We start from the raw sequence: 10,520 nt of genomic DNA, 5'->3' as shown, positions 1-10,520 counted from the left end.
ACTGCATCCCCACTGCCTAATAAAGGTTGTTTTGTTCTGAGCAGGCCAGCTTGCATGACTGCAAAGTATCTCCCTGCTGCCAAGAGAATAATGTTTCTGACAAGGCAGGGACTCTTCAGACTCTATGGGTGAAGAAGCTGTAAGAAAAAGTGATGCTAAAATTAGAGGCTAAGTCCAAAAGGAGTGGAGCTGCCTGTGACTTGTATGGAGGGAAAGTCTAATATTGATGGCTGGTCCTGGGACTTTATAAAGGGAGGGAGACCATTTCGGCCTCTGGAAGTGCCATCTAATAAGGAGAGGCCAGGGAGGAGGCAAGGAGAGAAGGCAGCATGACACCAGAGAGGTGACAAGGACAGAAATGATGCGCAGTGGAGAAGGAGGAAAAGACCAGGAAAAGAGCCCAGCTCACACCTGGGAACACTGGAACACTGTGGTGTTCTACCACAGAGATATGGATATGAAGGAGGCAGCAGAGTGGGCAGTGAAGAGTGTGTTACAAGTTGGTGGGCAGTGTCTGACAAGTGCAAAGCTTGGGATTAGGGATCTGGGATATAGACAGAAAAGGACAAGGAGAGTGTCCCAGCAGAAGAGCAGGGTATGCTCCTGACTGTCAGGTCTGAAGAAGGCCACAAATTTTCCCTAGCCAGGCTGGTTAAGGGGCTTGAACTATAAGATGGCAGTGCTGGATATACTGACAGCTCTGGAAAGGAAAGAAAAGTGCATGAACTCCTGTTAGCTACATTTACACAAGCCCATGTCTCTGACTCAGGATACATCAGCAAACCAGCATCCCACAGATGAAAAACTTTTGTTACTTCTCTCTAATCTCATGCTTAAAATACAGGTACAAGCAGAAACTTGCTTATGACAAAGATAAATTTGTTCAGCAGGCTGAAAAAAACAAAAGCTGGGAAAGTCTCCCAGACCAAAGAGGTAGAAAAGAAACTCATTCCTATGCCATAGATCACGAGACTATATTACTACACATGCTGGTTTGCTTACCTACAAGTGGCATCAAGCTTCATTAAATTATTCTCACCATTAGGAGGATACTTTCTTGTGGCAAGGAGTTCCACAGCACAGCACATGCTGTGTGCAGCAGCACAGTTTGATTTTCAGTCTTGCTTTGCTTTAAGAAGCAGAACTTGCTCTTATTCATATAGTGAATTCTCCTTGCTCTCAACACGCTGAGAATAAAGGTAGGTGTGAGACATCCATTAGCCCACAAACCTTGCTGGGCAGCAGAGTTTAATCCCCCTCAGACTTTCTTGCTTCCCAGCACTTGCAGAGCAAAGCCAGTGAGGGGTTTCTGCAGGCCTTCAGACTCACTTCTCATTACCTGTGGGTGCTGTGTGCAGCTAGGTAAAACCCTCCACATAAATCTGGCATTCCCAGCTAATCATACCAGACAGACAGTATTTCCCCTAGAAAGCACCTTTCAGGCTTTAGGTGCCTATGGACTCCTCTATACATACTGCTTTTTCATCAAGCACAGGCTGGGTGCAGTCCCTGAGCTTCTCCTGCAAAGGAGCCATATTGGTACCACTCCCAGTGCTGGCACATGGGCAGAGGGTGCCTGGGGAGTGAGGACAGCCCCATCTCTACATGCTCATGGTGGAGTCTGGTGTTTTATGGACACTTACTACGCTGCCCATAGTCCTCAGGAGGAGGAAGATGGGATAGGAGGCTGTTTGTGAGCACTTAGGAACTGTCTGAAGCATCTGAACACAGCTTCAAATGTGGCACCAGGGGACACTGCTCATCCCCACCTTGATTAGCCCATCATCAAACAAGGCCAACACTTCTCATTACAGAACCCTCTCAGGAGTCCAGTTTCCTCCCTGCCTAATGCCAAGGCCAAATTTGTATTTCAGTATCCACATGACATATAATGGACCTTGGTAAAATTAATCAATATGCTTTCCCTCATTTCCCCATGTCTGTCTGCTTAATGGAGGAAATAGCTGCTGCCTGAGACCTTGAAATTCAATGGGATTATTTTCCCCCACACAAATGTAGTTGAGCATGAGTTTAAAAAAAAGTAAAAGCAGAGCCTTACAATGACAGTCTTTTGCTTTTTGTTTCTCAAAGAGGGGACAGTGTAGTCTCATAGGCTGGTAAAGCATGAACAGGGATCTTCACTGGGGTAAATCCAGGAGGACTGCACAAGGATTTTCCCCTGCAATTCAACAGATTTCAGAATCCAGAAAACTACTGGGCACTCAGCAGTTGAAAGAGGTTTGCAGTTTGCCTAATCAATTGTCACCTACTTCAGAAGGCTGAGTTTTGAAAGGTTCTTCACCTTCTTTTTCTATAGTGTGTGAGAAATGTGCTTGTCAGGGATGGAGAAGAAGATAGGTTCATAGCCCTGCCACCTTCATGTTAAAAGAAACATCCTCTGCAATTTAATTGCTAGAACCATGATAGAGATCCATTTCCTCCTTTGTAGAGATACAGCTTTGTGCCAAACCACTGGCAAAACTGAAGACATATTAAAAAAAAACAAAAACAAAACAAAAAACCACAGGGCATGGACATCAGTCATGGTACTGCTCTTTGCCAGGAAAGCCTTACACTGAATGGGGGGATCTGCAATCAGATGGGGAGGGGCAGGGCAGGGCAGGGCAGGGCAGGGCAGGATAGGATAGGATAGGATAGGATAGGATAGGATAGGATAGGATAGGATAAGATAGAACAAAGCTATTAGATTCGTCAAAGCTAAAATCCTAAACATTTGGAAAATCAAAAGCAAATCCATGGAGAGCAAATGCTTAGCCAACTCCAGACATCATAGCAGTCAATACAGCTGGCAGAAGAAAAACCATCAGGATGAAATTAATAAAAGAGCAAAAGGAAAAGGCCATAGTGCAGTTAAAACACTGTCTGATCAGCTGGACCAAGCAAAGAGGAACCATATCAGAAGAACATGATGTGCTGTTGCAGGGGTAAGCAGATGATGGGACCATCAGCTAGGCCAGTTGTCCGCTGAGGTTCTGTGTACAATCACCACAGCAGGATTGTGGAGTTGCTGTACACAACAGCCAGTGACTCCAGAGCCTCTTATTTGCTCAGCACCTGCATCTTCCATGCCTTTCATCTCTATCCATGAGGTAACCTCTCTTACCATCCCTTTTCTACCCCAAGAAATGCTTTATTTATCCAGGGCCACTTGATGCATCTATCCATATAAATTCAACTTCCCTTTCCCCTCTTGTACTTCTCTAGTTTCCCACTCTTACAGCTCTTTACCAGGCATAGAAAGTACAGCCCTGGTTTCATTGGTTTCATTCCATTTTAACTACACAGTGAGTTATCAGTCCATTACTGTAATAAGATTAACAGTCTTGAGAAATAAACAGTTTAGTCATGGCTGGGGACTTTGCTGTTGTCTCTCTGAGTCCTGCTGCTTCCACTTTGCCTGATACTTTCCTCCAGTATCCCAAGGGATGGAGGCAGTGGGTGGAGGTGTTGGACAACACCATGTACCAGCAGAAGCTGAGGTGGCTGATTCCTCATAACCAAAGCCTCTCAGAGGAACTAAATCAAGCCAAATCACCTTCTCTGGGCTCTTGAACATCTCCTTTCTTCTTTGAGGGTGTAATTTGAGACACTTTTCCTCTGGCAAGGTTGGGTTTAGAGGTCTGTTCCCTGTGTACTCATTCTTCTGCCTATCATTCTTCCACAACCAGCCTGAAAATCATTACAACTATCCAGAGTAATCCTAACTAGATCCAACACCATTTCTGCCTCCTATCTGCAGAGAGCAGAAGATAGGGTTTCAACAGCAAATACTAATTCCCATGTATTTCTGTTTCAAAGAGGCTCAAGGGATATTTCTGAAGCAACAGATATGCTCCAGCACAACAGGGGGAAGGCAGCAGGGACCAGGATGCTGATGGATGCCTTCTGAGAGCATTTCTCAGGAGTCTCAAGTCAGACTTGCCTCTGGATTGCAGGAGGTGAATGCAAGCACAGACCAGAGCATCAGTTGCAATTGAGAGTCACCTGCCACCAAAAGTAAATGTCTCACTGAGATGAAAGCAGTAACTGCTCAGACTCCAAATTTATGTGGCATCATCAGGAAAACTTCAAGCATTACATAGAAATCCAAGCTTTTTACAAAAGCAATTATCTAACTACCAAGTTGCTGCTGTTCAGTGTAAGGCCAGTAAATGCTGGATTTATTTCCTCTCCCTAGACTCTGTGGTTTTATTTTCTGATCAGCTATTGTCTTTCATTCTCACCTCCCAGGCCTATGCCAATGACTTCAGCTTCCCACTCAGGGAGGCAGTGAGCCCTCATTTCAGAGCTGGAAGGCTGAGCCAGGGTAGGGAGGATGGATAATTTTCCCTGTTTGAGCACGAGTAAAGCTGCTCAGCTCCCTGTCCAGGTCACTGACAGAATCAAGCCAGGTGAGTTGGGCAGCAAAATCTCTATAAGCCGATGTCCCTGGGGTGTCTGAGCTTGGGAATAGATGCTGGCGGTAGGGGAGATTTAGGGGGCAAGGGCATTTACCAAGCAGATGTGGCTGTAACTATAGCAATAGGAACATCAGTGGCAAAAACATAGACTGTCAATATTTACTTTGTGTGTTATAGTTTCTGTGGCTTGCAGACCCAGAATAAATTTGCTGTTACAGCATGAGGAAGGACATCATCACCTCAGGATCCCGATCCTGAGCCAGGATGGGAAATTCACATCAAATTGCATGTGAAAAAGGAAGCATTTTATACAGATTATTCACTAAAACTGTTGTAACAGTGTTATACTGCAGAGGAGACACAAAATTCCAACTGTAGGTGATCATTAAGTACTCCTCTCCCATTTTAAAGCATTACACTTCCTGTCCTTCCCTTCCCTCTCCTGTCCTTCCAACAAGCTGGGGTCTGCTGCATTTCAAGAGACAGAATACCAGTCAATATAATAACCCATCCAATCACCTGTGCTGACCCAGAAACCTCTACCTTTTCTTGCTAATAGAAGTTGAACCAGTAAGCACCAGACCTTTAATGCATTTGTCTCACTCCCAGAGGTAATAGTAGTAGGAGAACCTGACACTTACCTAAGGAGTGGTCCATGAACCAGACACCACCCAGGAGAGGTTGCACAAAGCTGGGTGCACTCAGCAGGGCAGTCAAGAAGCAAGCAACTTGCAGCATCACCCTGAACAAGGGGTTCCACCAACCTGGATACACATAAAAATTTGACTCTACACTGCCCCCAGCAATGTTTGTCTTTCACTACCTGTGTCAAGCCACGGCTTGAAGCACAACCGTGAGACTGCAAATATTATTCAAAGGTAACGTGATAGAGTATCACCCCAGCGAGAAGAGTCACTGTGTGAAAGATGCTTGCAGGAGCATGCACTGGGGCTGCCTGATCAGTTTGTGGCTGTGTGTGCAATTGAGATGAGACAGCAACAAGCCAGAGAGTGGGGAAAAGCTTTCCAGGGTCCCTGAAGAACGTGGCATCTGCTGCATGTCTCCTTCCATCTGGATTAACCACTGCCTTGTCCCGGCAAAGGCTCAGAGCTGAAGTAGATTAGGGGAGGAGTTTGGTGTTCCCTGGGGATGCTTTTCTCCTGCACCTCTAGTTAAGATATCAGAAGTGAGATTTGTCACTTAACCATCTGGAATAGGCAATCACAGGGAGCTGCTGCTCCTCAGTCTGTCACACTCTTAAACTGTGCTAATGTCATTCAGATGTTTCGCAAAGCAGCCCTGACAAGCAGGCATGAAATTAAGATGTTTGTGGAGCGAGCCAAGTGGGAAATGACAGTGGGGGACCAGGGAAAGGCAGAGGAGGGGTCTCATTCAGAGGCTGGAGGTTGCACTATGGACTATTTGCTCTCTCCCGTGGATAAGCTAAACCTTGGAGCAGCTCAGACAGGAGGGCTGATAAAGTGGTAGCTCCATGCTAGGGAAAGGCAGGGGGCATCTTCTCTGCCTGCCCTTTGTTGCTCTCCTGCTGTTCAGCATCAAGACTGAACCCACAACAATCCCTCATGTCCTCATATATATCCAGGGAGGTTAATTCCCAACGAAGTACACACATCATGTGGCCCCATCGTGTTTGCAAATGGGCTGAGGGAAGGTGGGGTGGCTGGAGGCAGAGGGTATCCTTGAACCCTGCAACATCAAAGTCCTGTGGGGTTTCTCTGCAGGCAAAGGACCCGGAATCCTGTTCCCCTGCCTCGGTCTCAGCAATGCTGCAAGGTGCTGGGGCAGCTGGTCCTCATTTCATATTGCAAAGTGGTTTTATCAGCAGGGAGTTGACACAGGGCTTTAAAACAACTTCTAATTAAGGAGACAGCAAGGCTGGAGAGCAATTAGGTTTGATGCATCCCGTGTTTGAGAAAGTCTGGTGCAACCTCTGGAAAACATCCTGAGCTCCAGCAATTAAATCTTCTCTTTCACATTCCTCCCTGGTCTCATCATGCACAGAATCGTCTTTGGTGCACAGCTCCAACCCAATATGCCCACAATCCTGAGCACAAGGGTGCAGCTGGCACCTGGGTGCAGGCAAGATGCAAATATACTGTGCATAGAGGAGAAAAAAGCAGAGTGCAATTCAGGCTGGAAGTAAATAATTGTCTGCAAGGCAAGTAGCCACCACTGCCAAAGTTAGTTCAGTCCATAATACCATTCCCCCATGCTCAGGGGAAGCAAAATTCTGTTCCACTCTGCCCCTTGGTCTCTGCAGAGCTGTTGAATTACTGAGTGGGATTCATGCCCAGCAGGGAAGCCATTCAGGTATGGCCATGCCTGCAAGCCAGGATCAATGCCTCACTTTCCAACAGACTCACAGCTTGTGTTTGAGTTGACCTATATAGCTGGCTGCCTCAGTTTCCCCTGCTACAAAGCAGCAGTGAAATAGCTATACCAAGGATATTTCTCTTTCAGTATTCAGAATGCCAGCAGAATTCATCAAAACTGTCTTCATTTTTACTTTTCCTCTGCAATTGCAACAAAAAGTAATTTTCTTTAAAATAGTCCATGAAAATATTTCACTTTCTCAGATGTGTCATATTTGTTGAGCTTTCTCTCTTTTTTCCTCATGTGGAAAAAGAAAAGAAAAGAGAGTACATATTTGTCATACATATTTGTTATTTTCTTTCATTTACAAACATAATGTTTGACAGAAACAACAATCTGCTACCCCCTGTCCCCTCCCCCCTCAAAAAAAGGTGTAAAAAAAGGGTCATTTTTTAACCAGAAAGTATTTCCAAAGAAAACAAGCCAACCATTTCCAACTAGATGTTCCTCAGAATAGAGCCTGTGAGGCTGAACTGCAAGCAGCTGCCTGCTTGCCTCCACTGGGGAAGGGGAAGCAGGGGATGGAGAAGGGTTTAGGAGTCCAAAAGTGAGGAGAGACACAGACAGAGAGAGAAGACAGGAAGAAATAAAATAAAAAAAATAAAAAAAAGCACCAGATCTTTTTATATTGTCCCCTAACATGGGGTTATCCCTCCTCCATCACCCACACTCCTTTCTCTCTCTCCTCCTTTTCTCTTTTTCTTCCTTTCAGACACTTTCACCATATTTCCATCCTTTTTCACCCACACCTTCCTTCCCTCCCTCCTTGTCTCCTTGCTACCCTCCCCTCCTGCTGGCTCTCCCTTTCTGTCCTCCTCCACTGCTCTCACTTTGTCTCCTGCCCAGCTCCCTGAGGAGCTCTCTGACTTAAATGAAACATCAGCTTTCTTTATCTTCAGTAGTCCTTGCTGGATCCCCAAGAGGACTCAGGCATGCACGGCAATTAGGAAACTATTGCCTGAGGCTGCTGCATTTGCAGTGTCAGCATGGAGATCCTCTCTGCCCTCTTAGAAGAAGAGGAGGTCCCCATAAAGTTTGGAGTAGTGCCAGCACAAGGAGAGGGGTACTGCAGTCTCAGGAAGGCTTTTCTAAGTCTCTTTCCCCTCTCCTCCTGCCCTCCACCCTCTTTCTGGCTGCCAGCACATCTTAGACCACCAGCAGCATGGTGCTTTTTATGTTCCTCATGGCACTTCCAGGTTTTCAGTGCCCTGCCTCAGAGCTGATGCCAGAGATGGAAACATGCAACAGCCCCAGTGTGCCCCAGACAGGACAGAGTCTGACTGGGGAGCCATCTCTGGGGACACAAAACCTGGTTTCAAACTTGAAACAGAACAAGACCCAGCATTGGAAACAAGGAGGGTCACAGCCCCCACTGCAGTGTATCTGCTCAAAGCCCCTCCTGACTTGCAAACTCAGCAAAATCATCACAGGCTCTTTTCCCAGCTCCCATTAAGTTTCCCTCCCAGTGTGCTGGTCACTGCACCCAAAGTGCATCACCAGCAAGTGAGCCATAATGAGATCTGAGGTCTCCAGTCCCATATGGGATGGAAGGGGTGAGTAGGATAAAGCTTTTCTTCTGCCCTTAGAGATGTGGGGTGCTGCTGGCACCTTCCCAGACATGCACAAGGTTAATCCCCAAAGCCCTCAATTCCCTTATACCTCCCACTCCCAATCAAGCTATCAAAACCACTGGTGTGCCAATGGAGCTGAGGGTGCCTCAGCATCATTTCTGAATTTCCAGGGAACTCAGCTCCAGTGTAACCCTGTCAGCTGCTGATTTCCCTCGAAAATCTTGACTCCTCCTGGTCTCATTCCTCTTGTTAAAGCATCTGAGACAAAGCCAGACAAAACCAATGCCTCTCTTGTGTGCTGATGAAAAGCCTTTTTTAGGAAGCCTCTTGGGAAATGCTTCCCATTACAGTCAGTTCTGTTGTTCTTTAATACTAGCTGCCCCCCTCCTCTGCTTTGCCTTGGTTAGCCTCCACTTGTGGGAAAACAAGAATCTCAGAATGGGATTCATTTCACTGTTGTTTTATTTTTTTCATTTTTATCTGAGCAAGTCACCCTGGGGTCTCTGCTTAGTCGGTGAAGAAAACAGACTCTTCCATGATGTAATTTATCTCATACTAAAGTCAATGTCTAAAATAAGTCAGACGAATCAGGTCCTAAAAGCACTTTGTCCTCTCCCCTAGGAAGAAGGGGAGCAGCAGGCTCATTCAGGTAGAGACAGACAGACTGGAGATGTCTGAGGCAGGTGGTGAGTCCTCACCAGGTCTCCTGAGGACCTGCCCCAGTGGCTTTCCCTCACTTGACCTGGGAACCCCTGGATGCTTCCTATGGGGGATGGATCTGCGAGGAAAGGGTCAGCGTGAGACAGGGTTACACATCAGCAATAGCAGTAGGGATCACAGTGGGGACAGTCCAAAATCTCAGGAGCAGAAAATGAGGCACTCATGCCCCCAAAACCTCAGTCTCTTGGAGGCCAGCAGCCCCTCTCCCCAGGCTTGGTAAGCACCTGGGCAAGGCTGGGGAAGGCAGCCTTGGATTTGCTCTAGCAGCAAGTGCAAAGGCTTTCACAGGGTGCCATATGGTTCTTTGTTTTTTTTTCTTTTTCCTGTGGTTTTTTTTTTCTGCCTCTGATGGGCCATTTCTGATGGATTTAAGACTTGTAAGCCCTCTTTAAAGCCAGTATTTATCTCACACACACCCTGCTTTAGGGAGGCAGCAGGCTCAGTGCATGGCAGCACTCCCCAAGCAGCCATAGGATGAGCAATTAAGCAGCCGCAGGCCAGATCGGGATTAACTGCTCTCCTGTTTGTCTTAAGACTTTCCTAATTGCTCCTCCCCATGCCTCTCTCCAGTTTTCTCTCATACCAGCCTTCCCCTTGCCCTTCTTGCCCCAGCCAAGCTCCCAGATGCCTGGATGTGGAATTGAGGAGCACAGGTGAAACCCCAGCACCTGCCTTCCAAATCCACCCCAGGTGACAGGGATGCCTCTGCTGCCAGGTGTCACTCACAGATCCCCAGTTCAGCAAAGGGAGGGATTTTGAGGCTGGCTCATACATGTAGACTCTCACCAGAAGAAAGGTAAAGCAAAAGTGAGGAGGATGAAAACCAGCCAGCACTTGCTTCAGCTGGAGGAGGGCAGAGAGGGGAAATGAAATCCTAATTTCAGAAGCTCATTGTAGAGTAATTATCAAACAGCAACAGTAAGCTGGGATGCTTGCTAATTAGGCCACATATTTTATGACTAGTTATTCTAAGATGTCATTTGACAGATTTGAGGGGGGATGCGGGGGATGTGCACATAAAGTTGTTTTTAATTACATTTGGTATGCTAATTTCTGATATAAAATAAATATTTACCAGAAGCAATATTTCTTCATTTCACGCTGGCTGCACCGGAGCATTTATCAAGGGTTACAAGCAGGCTGCTATCACCCAGCCCTCCCTGCCAGCATCTCTGCCCCTGTCTCCTCCCCTCAGCCTGAGAGGGAGAGGGAGGGATCCAGCTGTGGCTCGGGAGGGGAAAACAACCTAGGCAGGAAGCCACAGCATCTTTCCCTTTGCCCACTGGCAATGTTCTTCTCCTGCCAAAGGGCCCTTGGGAAAGAGGATTCCCTGAAGAAGCCCTTGGTCAGCAACTTTCTTCTGCTCTGAGGCTGAGAGTCTGCCCCAGAACCTCGAGGAGGAGGTGGGAGACAC

This window comes from Calypte anna, chromosome 3 (genome assembly GCF_003957555.1).
Source record: "Calypte anna isolate BGI_N300 chromosome 3, bCalAnn1_v1.p, whole genome shotgun sequence".
Classification (NCBI taxonomy): Eukaryota; Metazoa; Chordata; class Aves; order Apodiformes; family Trochilidae; genus Calypte; species Calypte anna.
Note: the sequence above shows the minus strand (reverse complement) of the source record.